This window comes from Tympanuchus pallidicinctus, unplaced genomic scaffold, assembly GCF_026119805.1.
Source record: "Tympanuchus pallidicinctus isolate F22 unplaced genomic scaffold, pur_lepc_1.0 scaffold5, whole genome shotgun sequence".
Classification (NCBI taxonomy): domain Eukaryota; kingdom Metazoa; phylum Chordata; class Aves; order Galliformes; family Phasianidae; genus Tympanuchus; species Tympanuchus pallidicinctus.
The window spans coordinates 13,955,745-13,971,289 of NW_026294769.1; the positions used below are offsets into that span (position 1 = coordinate 13,955,745).

General features: G+C 41.5%; 1 protein-coding gene across 4 annotated transcripts in view; it reads left to right on the top strand.

Annotated features, from left to right (window-relative positions):
• Positions 1-5,296: 5,296 nt before the first annotated feature.
• LOC128091440 (poly(rC)-binding protein 3-like) overlaps positions 5,297-15,545 on the top strand; it is a 479,014-nt gene continuing 468,765 nt past the window's right edge. For all 4 annotated transcript variants that reach the window (XM_052704578.1, XM_052704579.1, XM_052704577.1 and 1 more), the window contains exon 1: positions 5,297-5,677. The gene's annotated coding sequence lies outside the window, so the exon portion shown is untranslated. The remainder of the gene's footprint in view (positions 5,678-15,545) is intronic.

Consider the following 15,545-nt stretch of genomic DNA (forward strand, 5'->3'; position numbering starts at 1 on the left):
GAAAAGACAGAGTACTTAAATGGCCTCAACAGAATTGAATGTTGATAATGTTAAGTATGATGTCCCCAGTAAAACCCCTTTCAAGCCAAGATATCACAAGTAATCCTTAATACTCTGAGCAGTAGCTGTTAAAAGCTGTGACTGTGAACTAATGAACACAGTAGGCATTTCCTCTGACAGAGGGTGCAAACTCACATATTAATAGGGAACTTAGTACAATAGCTACTTTTCAGCTGAAGGAAAAGGGATTTCCCTCCATAAACTCCATCAGTTGTCTGCCTGGTTTCCAGCTCAGCTGCTCTGCGTCAGCCTGGAACAAAAGATTTGCTTGCAAGTGCACATATTAGCCTGATTAACGTTAATTCAGATTGGTATGTATAACTGTTTCCAGATCTACCATAATGCCGATAATTTTAGAGGAAAAAAAGTCATGATGCATGTCATGTTTTTATTAATATTTAGTTAGATGTTTAAAATTCCTATCAATTGCATCAAATTGCAATCAACTAGCAAACACAATTCATTCAATGTCATACAGTATCAAGAATGTATAACAAGTTAAAGATATGATGGCTACTATAATAAAATATATTAAAATAAGTTCTTGATAACAACTGGCAAAAAAATACAAAAATACTAGCATATCTATCTATCTATGTAGGATCATAACAGTTCATGTTGGTCAACTAGTCCAAAATATTTCATTTTAGAGTTGACATTTTTTCAATCCAAAAGGCAATTCTAATTTTTTTTTCCGTCACAGCTTTGGAACTCTAACATTATTTATTTGTGAAAAATCTCCTTTCACAAATGCAGTAAATTGTACTATCAAAACCCTCAGAACCTGTGTTTGCATCACATTTATGTAATAGAAAATATAGCAATATGGCTGCACTTGGTTTACCCAGCAATAAATAACCAGGAGATCATTTCTGAAAAGGCACAGCGTAAAGCAATAAGCATGTCTGTCATCTCTGAAGATTTCCCAGACATCTCAAAGTGCTACTTATTGCTCAGACTTCATCTTGATTTTCAGAGTCAATATAAAATGGATGTATGTGATATACGTTATCAATGAATAAAATGGTCAGGTTCTGTGAAAATGCTCCAAAATGTCCACAATCTGTGAAGTTGTCAGTGAACTCCCAACATGTCATGCTTGGGCATGACTCGTGGACTTAATGATTTCCAGTTGAAACAAAAAAAAAGTCTTATTAAATGTCAGAGCATCTCATATATGTTGAAACAGTAAATACATTTATATCCCAATTCATATAGGATTATACTATTATAACCATCTCCTTATTGGCCTGAAATCAATTTTCTAGCTTTTGTTACTAAAAACAGCATCTGCATGCTTTGCTAGTGAGACAGAAAGACAAGTAATGTCTCCTTCATAGAGGCCAATAACATGCCATTCAATCAGCACTCGGTGATATGAAGAGCATTTCTTCATTGCACCCCTACCTTGGGGAAGATAGAGGTGCATGTCCTGCTGGCTCCAGCATGCTCTGGGGAATGTTCCAAGCATGGGTGGAGATCTGCAGCCACCCCCAGGAGCTGGGAGGGAAGCAGATTATTCTTTGGCTGGATCTGCCCTATGTCTGTGGCAGCACTGTTAGACATACAACTGGCAAGCTCCAGGTGATGTGGGTCATACCTCTCGGCAGTCTGAGGACATTCAGTATTTTACCCAAACCAAAGTTTTTATGTCTGCCTCCAAGATTACTCTGCTGCACTGCCAGCATGTTTGATCTTGTAATGAACCAAACACAAAGTTTGTCTTCCTCTGGATGGCTCGAGTGAAAGATGGAGAAAAGCTTCCCAGCGTTAGCTGCCTAGCAGCAGCAGAAGCAAGTGAAGCAATATAACAATATGTGAGCATGTTTTTATTTATGTCAGTTTATATGCTGTGTCTGGTTCTCTCAATAATCTTTCTGACTTTGGTTTTTGAGCAATTTAGATAATTATTGATAATGTATATATATACTAACTTCTGGAAAAAGGATTTATACAAGTGTTTTTTATATAATAAAAAACTACTGTTTTAAGCCTTGTCGTGATTTCCACCCATTTAAATGTTATGTTCAGACTACAAAATTGACTGCTCCTCAGCATGCAGATGACTTGAGTGCCAAGTTATGCTTGTAAATCAGATGTCAAATATGAATATCCTATGACATGGCAAATGAAATGTATGTTTAAAATAGATATGCTCACGTAAAAGTGTTTTGTGTTCAGCTGTTTCTGAATACCACTGGTGACAGTGCTTTTCAGAATCCAAGCCATTCATCAAAACCATTCATCGAAGGTGTTGTTTTGTCTTTTTGTCCTAGAGAAGTGAAACTGAAAATCATCGTCTGTACAACTTTGGCAAAGTCAAAGGGGCCAACACCATAATCATAGAATCACTGAAGGGGCCCATAAGGATCACAGAATCACAGAACTGCAGGGGTTGGAAGAGACCTCAAGAGATCATCGATTCCAACCCCCCTGCTAAAGCATCAAATCCCTACAAATAGGGCGCATAGGTAGGTGTCCAGACGGGTCTTGAATATCTCCATAGAAGGAAACTTCACAACCTCTCTGGGCACCTGTTCCAGTGCTGCATAAAGAAGTTCTTCCTCGTGTTAGTATGGAACTTCCTATATTCAAGTTTTAGGTTATTTCTGCTTGTCCTATCACTATGCACCACCAAGAGCCTGACCTCATCCATTTTCTTCCAACTGCTCTTTAGATATTTATAAACTTTTATCAGACACCACCCCTCAGTGTTCTTTTCCCCAGACTGAACAGACCCAGGTTACTCAGCCTTTCCTCATACGGAGACACGCTCCAGGCCCTTTACAATGCTTGTGGCCCTTCAGTGGACTCCTAAGAAGATTTCTGTCTTTTTTGAACTGGGGAGCCCAGAACTGGACACAGTAGTCTAAACGTGGCCTCACCAGCGCAGAGTGGAGCGGGAGGATCACTGCATACTGAAGGTATTTCTTTTGTACAGGAAATTAGTGTTCCTGCAACAGTGCAAAATGATCAAGGAAGCTTTCATAAATATTGGAAGCCAGTGAGAGCTCATGTAAATACATGTAAAGTGAGATGCAGTTTTTTGAAATTGAACTGAAATTAAAGAAAATATTTAATAACATAATGTATAAAACATTACCCCCACTTTAATGTATAAAACATCTCCTCGACTTATTTATTGCAGAAATCAAGGTTTCCAGCAGCACAGAGTTTATTTCCAATCTTTGCTCCCCTTTGTGTGGCTATGCATCATTTTGTACACATTTGATTTAAATAAAGAGACAAGATCCTAATCTGTGAACTCCTGGGTTTAGTCACTGACTAGTCACAAGACTGCTGAACAATTTGGTTCAGAAGGAAGGGGAAAAAGAACTGGAAAAGGAAACGGCTGGCCGAGCCCACACTGAAACAGAAGGGCTCTTCCTCTGAGTTCTGCGAGAACAGAGAGACACGCGGGGAGCTCCTTCCTCTCGTTTTATTTCTGCTTCACATGAGCGATTCAGAAAGCTCATTATTCCTTCAGATCCTCTGCTGTAGCTGTGTGGGAAGCAATTCTTTCTTCGGAGGAGGAAAAGGGGTTGAAATCCAGAATAATGAAGTTGTTGTTTGGTCCTCAGTATGCCTTTTTCTGCCTAATGAATGATTCATTTAACGAGGAGGCTCCAGCCCCAGCCAGCAGTTGGGTTCCAGGCGATTGGCCTGTTCCTGTGCCTCAGCCAGCACCGAGCTGGTGCTTCTGCCCCTGCTAAGCAGCAGGCAGCCTAGGGCCATCAGAGCATGCTCAGGTGGGTCGCCTGCAGCCTGCCCATGAGGCTCCCACACTCCAGCACTCCTTCCTCCTGGTGCCAGGGATTTAAGTGGTACTTATGTCCAGCCATTAGGTAGCCCTGCACTCATTGCTCTTTCTCAGGAAGCCTTTGTTGGCTGCCAGGTGCCACCTAACACTGCTCATTTTGGTGATTCCCTTCCTCAGCATCAGTGTGCATCCTGGAGAAGATCCTTCTGCTATTTACTACACATGCTCCTGCTTATCTCAATGTAACAGTGCTGTCGAAGCACAGCTTGTGTACCAGTTGCATGTTGTGGATCCAACAGCTTGGCCTGCATTTGCTCTCACTGCTTATGGGACAGCGCCAATTCAAAACCACAAGTCACAAACAGACATGTTTGCTCACCATTGTTAATAGCTCTGTGGATAGAAATAAAATACTTTTTTGAAGCCTGTTTGTTCACATGCCTTTAGATTCTCCATGTGCTTTTCCCATCACTCTCAATTTAGATAAAAATTATAGAAAGGTTTCTAAAGGTGTTGTAGTTACATGTTCAAAAGCAACTTTGCTGGATGTCTTTTTAGTTACAGATGTATTTCTGGAGATGATAAGATTGGTAAAAGCTTGCTTCTGTAGCATCTCAATTCCAAATCCTGGCTGGATTTGGCCAGCTGTTTCTGGCAGGCGTGACCCTCCGAGACAAGAGAACCATAGAATGGTTTGGATTGGAAGGAATCTCTAAGATCATACAGTCCCAACTCCTTGCCATGGGCAAGGCTGCCACTCACCAGATCAGGCACCTCAGGGTCCCATCCAACCTGGCCAAAATGTTTCCAGGGATGGGGCATCCACAGCTCCTCTGGGCAGGCTGTGTCAGTGCCTCACCTCCCTCTGAGTAAAGAATAGTAAGCAGCTTCCATTTGGATCACACACCAACGCCGTTCCGCTGCTGCTCCCGTGTAACACGCTGCTTTATTAATGGAAGGCCTTGCACAGTTTCGCTACTTTTAATTAAAGTCCGGTTCTCAGTCCCCCGGCTCGCTGCTGCTGCTTTCCTCAACGATGTCAAGCGAAGCTTACGCGTCCTCAGCCCTCATAACGCCCTCTGCCCACGCCCTGCTGCCACCCCCAGCTCCCATGCCCCAAGTCCGGGGGGCTCCGCAACCCGCCGGGAAATCCCGGCTTCCAACGTCCCCGCGGAGCCCCCGCCCGCGGGCGCGGCTCCGGCCGCTCCGCTCCGCCCCCGCCCGCGCCCCGGCCCCGGCCCGCAGCGGCGGGCGGCGGGGGGCGCCCGCGGGCGGCGGCGGGAGCGCGGGCGCGGGGGTGGCCGAGGAGCGACGGCGTCGGCGTGAACGCGGCTGCAGAGCCCCAGCCGGCAGCGGGAGCGGCAGCGGGAGCGCCGCGCCCGCCGCAGCCGCCGGAGCAGGGCGAGGAGCGAAGCCCGAACCCCAGCAGCCCGCAGCCCCGCGGGGAGGCAGCCAGGGGCCCCCCGCAGACAGCGTGACCCCCGCCCCGCCGCCGCCTCCGCCCGCCCCCAGGAAGAGAAACAAAACAAAACCCCGGCACCGCCACGCTCTCCCTCCTGCTCCTCCTGGCATTCGGTGGCGGCTACCTTTTCGTGGTTTTTCTTTTTTCTTTTTCTTCTTTTTTTTTTTTCTTTTTCTTTTTCTTTTTTTTTTTTTTTTTTCCTTGGGGATTCTCCTTTCTCCTGCCAGACTGACTTGCACCTCTCGATAATTTCTCTTCCCCTTGTTTTTTATACTCTTCTCCCTGCTTCCAAACCCTGTGTCTGTGTGTTTCAGTACTATCACAACCTCTGCTAAAAATAGATCTTTTTATATACCCTTCCTCCTCTCTGACCCCATCCAACACCCCTTGTTAAGGTGAGTTGTGTCTTTTCATCACTTTTTCCTTGTGTGTTGTTTTTTTTAATTTTTGGTTTTGGTTTTCGCTTTTTTTTTGTTTGTTTTTCTTTCTTTTCTCCCTTGAAGGCAGGTTTTAGGGAGGAGGGGATGAGGAGGAGAGGATTTCACGGGAGCCAGGCATGTTGGCAGAGCCCTGTTTCCCTTCTGCAGCCTCAGCATCCTCCCGGACTGCTCCCTTTATCCCGAGGATGTAGCTAGCTGATGGAAGTGGGGAACCACTCTTCTTTAGCACTGCATGCTTGGAAGCCACAGCAACACCCGGGAAGAAAAAAAAAGAAAAGCAAAAAGGGGAAAAAAAAAAAAAAGAGGAAAGACAAAACCAGGAAAACTGCTCGTTTTCTCCTTTGCCCCCTCCTGCCCTCCCCCCACTCCCTCCTCCTTTCTGCGTTTGGTTTTCTTTCGTTCTTTCTTTTTTATTTGGTGTGTGTGTGAGAGCTTGGTTTCCGTCTTTAAGCAATTTGCAGGGGACTTGGAAAGAATTGCATGTGATGTCGGGGGGAGAGCGTGAGCGTGCACGTGTGTCTGAGTGCGCGCCTGTGTGTGAAGTGCTTCTGTTATTTTGTGTTTCTGGGATGGTGAGGGATGAAGCTTCCCCACTGCACACAGAGCGGGCAGCACGGCAGGAGCTGTGTAGAGGAATTGGTCAGGAATGCAGAAAGCACAGAGCTCCCGGCAGAGTTCAGTGCCTCGTGCTCCAGGATATCTCCCTGTGGATCCTTATGGCACCCGCGAAGTGCTGGCTCCCAGTGCTTCCTCCTCAGCAGGGCAGTGCCTGGAGAAGCAACTCCGGGGCTGAGGGAGATGGGAGTGTTCCCGGTCCTCAGTGCTATTCCAGGGTAAGAGAGTGTTGTGATCAGAGCTGAGAGATCACTTGCGATCACTTATTAGTATTGTTAAAGGAGAGGTGAAGCGTTGTGGCTGTGGGCATCCAGCAGCATCTCTGCAAACAGGTCTACTTTCCAATCCCAAAGTTGTTTCAGGCTGTTTTCCCTCCCTCCGGCTGCGCAGCTAACTATTCCCACTGACAACAGAAATGTGTTCCTGCAGTAAACCCCTCTGTTTGGAAACTGCTGGGGAGCAATCTATTATTCAGAGGCAATCAAGTAACTTATTTGTTTCATGGATTTTTTTTTCCCCAGTCTTTTAGTGTGCTTTCAACTCTATATTTCACCTATGTGCATGAAGTGGGATGATATAGATTTTAGTTGCATTTTAACGATGAGTTGAGGCATAACTTGCAGGGTGCCATTTGCAAAGTGTCATTTGATATAAAGCAAAATAACAGCCCCCTAGCTCTTTTTCAGGGATTTTTCCTGTCTCCATTGCTTGTTTCACAACAAGCAAGTGATTTTGGTATTGAACTTGGAAGGCAAACACGCTACACAGTGGTGCACAGTTCCAAACACTCGGAGCTCAAAAAGATGACACGTCTGAATGTGAAACTTGAGTGTATTAGGAGATCTACTGGATCCAAACTGCATGAAAGAGCACCTTGTGTACCTAATTTTCTAACAGGTTGGATCATTTTTGCAACCTGGAAGTTGACAAATGAAATAAAAAGGTTGTTGTTACCTGTCTGGATACAGGAACAGCTCTGTTCTCTGTCTAGTTAATGCAATCCCAGTAACATCACCTTCCACACACTGCGTAGATGATGTTCAACAAAAATGGGCAGTCACAGGATATGTCTTAAGCTCTCAAGACTCACTGTTTCTCCTTCTTATTAGACAACATTAAAATAATTTACACTGATTTGCCTTGGGGTTTTTGTTCTGCTGGCACAGGCTGGTGTTGCAAAAACAGGAAATGTGCTCCAAGTGTGTTGTGCCATTCTGAGTGCTGAGTAGCAGTGAGGGAAGGAACACCTGATGCCCTTTGCATAGGGAAAGAGAAGAAAAAAGCCCGGTGCAGCAGCTTCTTATAAACCTAAATAAGGGTGATGCACATTGGCTTGTCAGCCACTGGTCTGCTGAATCCCAGCTAATGGCTAAACATTGTGTTGGTGAGCACTGTGGTGTGATTTTTACTATTTGATAGAGTTTGCTGGTAATACCACATGTGGCAGAGGAGATCTTGTGTTCGCTGATGGGAGTCGTGCCTGTTTGTTTAATCCAGAGGAGAGTGAACTCACAACTCCTGCTGAAGTTACCAGCAGTTACACGAAGACAGCAGTTGTCAGGATTTTTTACCTCAGTACAGCCGAATTTAGGATATTTCTAAGGGATACAGTTGAACAGATCTGTAATGTGTTATTTTATGTAGATTTTACACTGGGTGCAATTAGTACCTGTTTAGGAAAATGCATTATTTTTGACACTAAAATTTGTCGGTAGATGGAAAACTTTTGCATTGTTTTTATCTTGGGATTTTCAGGAGAGTTCCCTTGGTATTAGTTAGCTGTTGGTAACCAATCAGCATTGGCTTCACACTAAGTTCTTTATGTAGTGTTTGTTAATTGTTGATGTTGAAAAAGGGGAAAAAAAAAAAAAAGAAGAAAAAAAAAAAAGACTGGTTAATGTGTTCCTTTATCATAACAACTGAAATACAAAAGGGCTTTCAGCTGGATACAAAAATACTAAAGCAAGGTTAACATGGAGTTTGATCTGGTGGCTGTTCCCACTGACATGAATGGCAGCACAGCAACACTCGGATCATTGTATTGTCTGTGACCTGTGATGAAACTTGTCTTTAATTTATGTTTTGAGCCTTAGATAGAGCCTGCAGTTATTCACCTCTTAAGCTTTTCTTGCTCTTGAAACGTGCCCTATGAAGTGTGAACTGCTGTAAGCAAAATAATGGGAAGAGAGTTCAGAAGTCACTCTGACTTTGTGTAGTTTATTGTTATAAAAGTAACGTGGTGCTTGTCTCTACTGCTTTGTTAGCCAATTATTTCCTTCTATTATCACACTTTATTATTCTGCAGTGTCATCCTAAAATGCTTGGTCAAGGAGTTTCCATCACATGGATGTGGGTCTTCCACAACTGAAGAGAGTGTTTGGTCCTATCCTAACTCACAACTACCCCTTCATTTTAGTAGCAATTCATTGCAGGACAAAATTGCCATTACAGTCAGACATATTTACTGAGGAAGCTATTACTGTATTGGATTTTCTTAATTTTTTATCAAGAAAATGAAAACCACCGTAGTATTGTTTAGGACTTTGAGGGGGGGGATGCTGTAGTCTTATCTATGACCACGGAGACTGCAATCACATATATGTTAAAGAGCAGTAGCATTATTCATCTGAAAGCAAATTACTCTGTTTTTCTCCGTAAATCCCATCATCTTCACTAGATTTAAGTGGTACTATGTGTTTCAAACTGAGTACTTGTAATTTTAAGACATTTAAATGAATGAAGTTACTTTATGCAAACCTGATTTTTTTATTTGCATTTTGTCTGCTGGAAATACAGTTTTCATAATAAACTAATACATATGTATATATATTTTTGTGCTGCACTTGCTTGCACATGGAAGAAAATTAGTATTGTACTTCTGGGAGCTGTGCATAACTGAAACATCAAGTGCGGATCTGCGCTGCCTTCAGCTTTGTTCCCAGCCTTGGTGGATGTGGATGAGTGTCAGTGATGACGAGTGCTGGCGAGGAGGTGCACGGCGAGGAGAAGAGGCTGGCTCTTGGGGAAACCAGGGAGTTTAATCCTGGTGTTGGAGTAGCTGTATCCTCCAGGGCTAAGTAGCAAGTGGCTTCCTCACCCTTAGCAGCAGTGAAACTCCTATCTCAGTTTGCATTCTGTGGTCTGCTTGTTTTTTCCTCTGTATTACAGTAGATATGGAAGTTTTAATTACAGTGTAGTAGAGCTAGTGCAGTTCTCTGGCTCTCTGATGACAACTGTTTGTCGGAGGTCAGTGGAAAATAATTGTGGAGATGAGGCTCCAGAGACAATGTTTCATCTTTGTAGTTCTATTTACACCAGTTTTCCATGTATTTATATATCGCTGTTGTACCCTACTTGCCTTCTGTAGAGAGTTTTCAGGAGGGCAGAAAATATTGTTCCCCTTCTGGAATAACAGAATGTAACAGCTTCTCCCATTCGCTCAGCCCCAGCCAGATGAAGGACAGCAAAAAATTTGACATGACTATGAAATTTCATGCTTTACGCAGGAATCACATTTTTAAGCGTAATCCAAAGGGAATGATCTTTTCAAAATGACACAGGGGTGGCGTTTCCTTGACTGGTGTTGACCTCTTTGTGGCAGCCCGATGAATTCCTGGGTGAGGTGGGATGTGGTCAGTTTCTCCAATAGGGACCACTACTGTCATGGCTCCATGTTGGCAGCTGGAGTGGCTATCCCAGCACTGCAGTGAGACCAGTAACAAAATGCAAACTTTGTTTATAGGAAAAAATACATAACGCAATCTTGATTTCTGCTGACGAACAGTGTCTCTAATAGGATTCATGAATCCAAGTGTTTAATCTGTTTACCTTGCAACATCTGTGACTTTCTCATCTACGTGGCAAATGTATTTAAATACTGTGGGCAGCTGATAAACTATAAGGTAGAAAAAAGCTTATCTTCTGTAAATGAAAGATAAAATTCTTACTTTTTACTCGTTTTGGGGGAGGGTCTTTGGTTCTTGACTACACCTTATTTGATTAACATCTGTCTCTTAGTCTGCATAAAAATAGTTGCAAGAAAGGTTTGCTATTATTAATTTTAAACAGTCTTTCCTGCGTGCTTTTAAAAAAGAAGTTCCGTTTCATAATGAAGTTTTAGAGTAGGCTGCTGAGGTATGATGATAACTCAATGCCCTTAATGACTGGTTGTTAGCATGCTTTGATTAATATAAATGACATATATAGTGACAAGGTCTTTTTAAAACTTACTAGCACTTTGCATACAACGGTGGCTTTTATAATGACTCATCTGGAGCTCCCATAGAGAAAGTACAAAAACTTTGAGCAAATTAAAGCAGTTGGATTGAGCTCCAGTAGAATAAAATAGACATTACAGTTCAGTTCCCTTATCTGTCCTATCTTTTCATCTGGGTGAGTTCAGTGTGGATCATGTCTGTAAGACAGCCATACAAGTTTGGAGCAGCACCTTTAGATTGTGATGGCTGCTTCAGTAATTTAGGTTGAGATACACCAATACTTGATGGCAATATGTTGAATGGCAGGGAGCATCAGCTGGGAAATAAATAGGACCCTGAGGTGGGCTTAGAAAATCTCTGAAGAAAAGAAACAAACAAAAAAAAAATCAGTCTTTCTTCAAAAGAAAGATGGCCATAGAGTATATCTAAACTTCCTTGACATTAAGGGGCTGTTCTTATGTATGACAGAATCTCAACTACATGGTGGCAATGAGAATCCTAATGAAATGCATCCAACCCAGTAGAGACTAACTTCACAAGAGCAGTAAGGGAGAACTTTACAACTGTAATATTTGTATTTAGACAGGAAAGTTTATGGTCCCTGCTCTTGTTACAGTATCAGTGGACAGGTGTGTCCTGTTTTATTTATGTAACTTTTGAAAAGATTTATGCATCCTAGATTCAATAATGAATGGAGGAGTAGATTTACTCTAGAAAAATACGGAAATTCAAAATTAGAGCTCATCTTCAGCTTAACCATTGCCGAAGTTTGGTCTGTGCTTTGTGAGCTCTTGTGGCCCCAACAAACCTCTCATTAACTGCCGATCTGCATAGACTTAAGATGGATTAGTATAGTTAAGGCTGTGTGCAGCAGTTCCTGGTCATGTTCCTCAGTTTCAGTGCTTCCCTAAGTGAGAAACTCCAGAAACAGGCTCACAGAACAGTGACAACATGGAAAGTGTGAAGTATTGCCATTATTATCTCAGAGAAGCTTATCTTGTATGAGATGCATCTGTTCCAAGCACCCCGCATAGGCTAAGATTCCTTGGCAATATTACCGAATTTCAGCAGTGTCTCACTGCTCAATTAATGTGGCAGTATGAAATAAATTGAACGTACTGTCTAAAATTCACAGTCTAAATAAAAAACACGGTTAGTTATAAGAACACTCTAAAAGTATTAACTATACATGATTGTGCAAATCTAAGGCTTTAGCCATAAGCTTCCCAATGTCCACCTATATGCAAGAATTTTTTTTTTCTTTATTTGTGTTTTTACCTGGTAAAAATACTTTATGAAATCTAGATGAGGATGAATACTTCATAAGTAATACTTCCATATCTTAGATATTACAGACATCAACTAATGAGTCATCACAGCAAACCCCTTTGGGTTTTGTACTACCTGTGTAAAATTTTAAGCAAGAAAAACAAAATGTGAGGAAACAGGAGAATTTATCATAGAAGCATAGAATATCCGGAGTTGGAAGGGACCCATAAGGATCATCAAGTCCAATTCCTGGCTCCACCCAGGACCATCTAAAAATCAGACCATTTGTCTGAGAGCATTGTCCAATGCTTCTTGTGTTCTAGCAGGCTCGTTCCATTACCTTTTATAATTAGCTTTCAGGAGTAGTTGTGATGTATAGACTAGGGAAGAAGCGTTGATTTGAATGTTCTTAGCTATCAGGTTGTTTTAAGGCTTTTTACCCTTTTTTAGTGGGGATCAGCTCCTTCATGAGTGCTCTGGGGATAAGGGTTGGCAGAGACTTCCTGCCAGGAAATGTAGAAGAACCTGGGAAGTGGGGGATTTTGCAGTTTCTTCTTTCTAGAAGTAAAATTTGCAGTGCCATATGGATAATATGGGATCATCTACTCCTCTGAGATCTTTCCTGTGCATATTGCAAAGACAAGCTCAGGCTAGATCTTTAAGGCCAAAATCTAAACAGCAACTTTTGATTTACAAGCAGACACAGATTTTGCTTGTGTCTAGTGAGAAGGGGCTGTACACTTCACTTGAAATATAATATAAAGATCAGCTTGAGTTCATAGAATCAGAATCATAGGATGGCTTGGGTTGGAAGGGACTTCAAGGATCATCAAGCTCCAACACCCCTGCTGCAGGCAGGGCCACCAAACTCCATAGGTAATACTAGACCAGGTTGCCCAGAGCCCCATCGAACCCGGCCTTGAACACCTGATCTGAATTCTTGCTACTGCTGGAAAGGGAGTCTTGCACACTCTGCATTCCCACCCCTCTGCAATTGATGGTAAGCAAAAAGAAAAATTAATCCAGATCAGCACTTTAGTCCAGCAGACTAACTGCTCATCTCAACATGTGGCTCCTTGAAGATAAAGAATTGGGGGACATGAGGATGGGCAGCATAATATTGATTGAGGATGGTCACAAAACTGTGTTCTTGATCTACAAGTCCTCATGAGATTCAGAGTTGGAAATAATTTAGAAGGGAGTCTGGTTAGGGTGACACTGGTAAAATGCTTCACATTTCTCTGGGGAAAAAAAAATTGTGGAAAAATAAGAAGGAAATCAGAATAAAGTACCATCATAGAAAAACAGCGAGAGATTAGAATATTTTTTTATAATAAATGAAGTAAGAAAGCACTTAGAGAGATCTTATTGACCATCATTTTTATGACTTTTTAAATATTAAGTGGGACAGTTAGATTATGCACAAATACACACGCAATCACACTATGGATTCTGCTCTTTGAAGGAGAGAGTTGAAAAAGAGCAGCACCCAGAGCTATAAGAAATATGATGCTGACAGATGACGCCATGCTGTCTAGACTAGAATAAAAGATGTATGGTAAAAACTTTGCTAACTTGTTTAAATAAAATATTTTAAAAATCCAAGAAATCACAAGTGCTAGTTTGATGATCTTAGATTTTACTTTGATCATCTTCTGTGAGTTCTGGTGTTTTTTCATAACATTTTTAAAATGCTACTTTATCTCCCTTTAAGTATACCTATGGAGAATTGCATACTCATAAGAAGATATGACTGATTCTTCTGGGTTATCCAGTTCAGTCTCTTGCTCTTATAGCCAAGGTATCAAATATAATTCCTTTCATGTACTGATCAGACTCTTCCTTACAACTACTTAGGGATTATTTAGTTCCTGCACTACAAATTTGGAGGCTTTTTCAGACCTCTGGTTTCATTTCTTTTTAAATATGACCATGGCCTGCTTATATTACTTTGTTCTCAATCTAATCTTGTACTTCTGCTTCAGTGGTGTTTTCTGCACTGTGCTTAATACCTCAAAGAATAGAGTAGTTCTGCTCCTTAAAAAACAAAATTCTTGTGTGACAGAGTTTAGTTCTGGTTAAGAGTCCTAAGCTATTGTGGAAGATAGATAATATTTGGAGGTAGATACAAGAAGGTTTTCATTGTGTTCCTAGTTCACACCATGAGCTGATTCCTAGCAGTCTTTGGTATTGACCTTCAGAGTGTGATGTGCCAGGCGTTAACTCACATTTTTCCTTCGGGGTAGGTTTTGTCTTTAGATGCATCGTGCTCTACAGGGTTTTTGCAGACTCATTTCCATTTGGCTTGCTTCTGTTTTCTTACTATAAATAGTTTTAGTAAGGCAGAAGCAACCTTGTTTATAGTTTGAATAAACTCTGTTTCTCTGTTGGATTAAATTTCAGTTGCTGAAAGTGGACGCTTTGACACTTATAAACAGACCCAATATTCTAAACGTTAATCTTACACATAGGAGGTAGCCATATTATCAGACTGCCCAACAGTCTTAATCAAGAATGCCTTGGGTTTCATGTGGATTTACTACTTGTATTTTGTTACGGAAATTAGTATAGTAAGTTTTGATTCTGGACCCATTTCCTAATTTTAAAGTTACTGAGAAAGGGGATATGTACATTTTATTTCCATTCCCTGAAGTATAATGTAAACAGAAGGAGTGCAAGCGGATGAACTTTTTAGATCTCAGGAATTTAATTGAAATGGTTTTATTTTGAAAAGTGAGGGGCATTAGTTCTTAATATTTTCAATTTGCTCTTTATTTTCTTAAAAAAAAAGAAGTCACGATACTGAAGCTTTTAAATCATTTGCAACTTTAAAGTAATTTCCCTAATGCATAAAGCATTTTAACTAATGTTTCACAGACAAGGGTGTATACTCTCTTATCAGATTTATATGACTGTGCCTGTCTTTATCAAGTTCAAGTATGCAAACTATTTTATACAATACTATGCTATATAAGTGGATTGGTGTTCTGTATGTCGTTAAAATAAAATAAAAACAACAACAAAAAACCTACCAGTGACAGAAAACCAGCATCTTACTACAAGGGCTGCTCCAGAAGTAATGCTTCCCATTTTTTTTTATGTTGGCCCATGACATCACAGGCAGATGTTGGTGGCACTGCAGTAGAGGTTGAACCTTCCTGCCCATAATGGGTTATATTTTACTGCAGGTGTCAGCAGAGGGGCAGTTTGACAAAATGGCATCTGACATGGAAACACACACTCCATGCATAAAAAAATTGCACTTGCTGAAATTCACCAATGCATGCTGATCACTGATGGAGACCAAACAGTGGGTGTGAGCACAGTGAGGAGGTGGGTGGTGCATTTCAGCAGTGGCAACAGTGACAGTGGGTCACCTCTGCTGGTGAGATTTTTATGAGCTCTTGTTCATTGCTGGCAAGAAAAGTGTACCTTATGGTGGTGACTGAAAAAGAGTGTTCTGTAGCTGAGAATTTGCTCTGTTAAATGGTGTTATTGTGTTCTTCATGTTGGTTGTAGTTTCCATGAAAATAAATAGGAGGCATTACTTTTGGAGCAACCTATTTCTATTCCTTGTCATTAGCGTTCTGTCACCTTGATTGGTAAAAGACATAGTTCTGTTATTTACTAAACGTGGAAAACTATTTACTGTAATATTTATAAATGCTGCAGCAATACTAGAATAAGCAAAGTGAAGTCCTGCAGCAGCTGGAACTGTAACT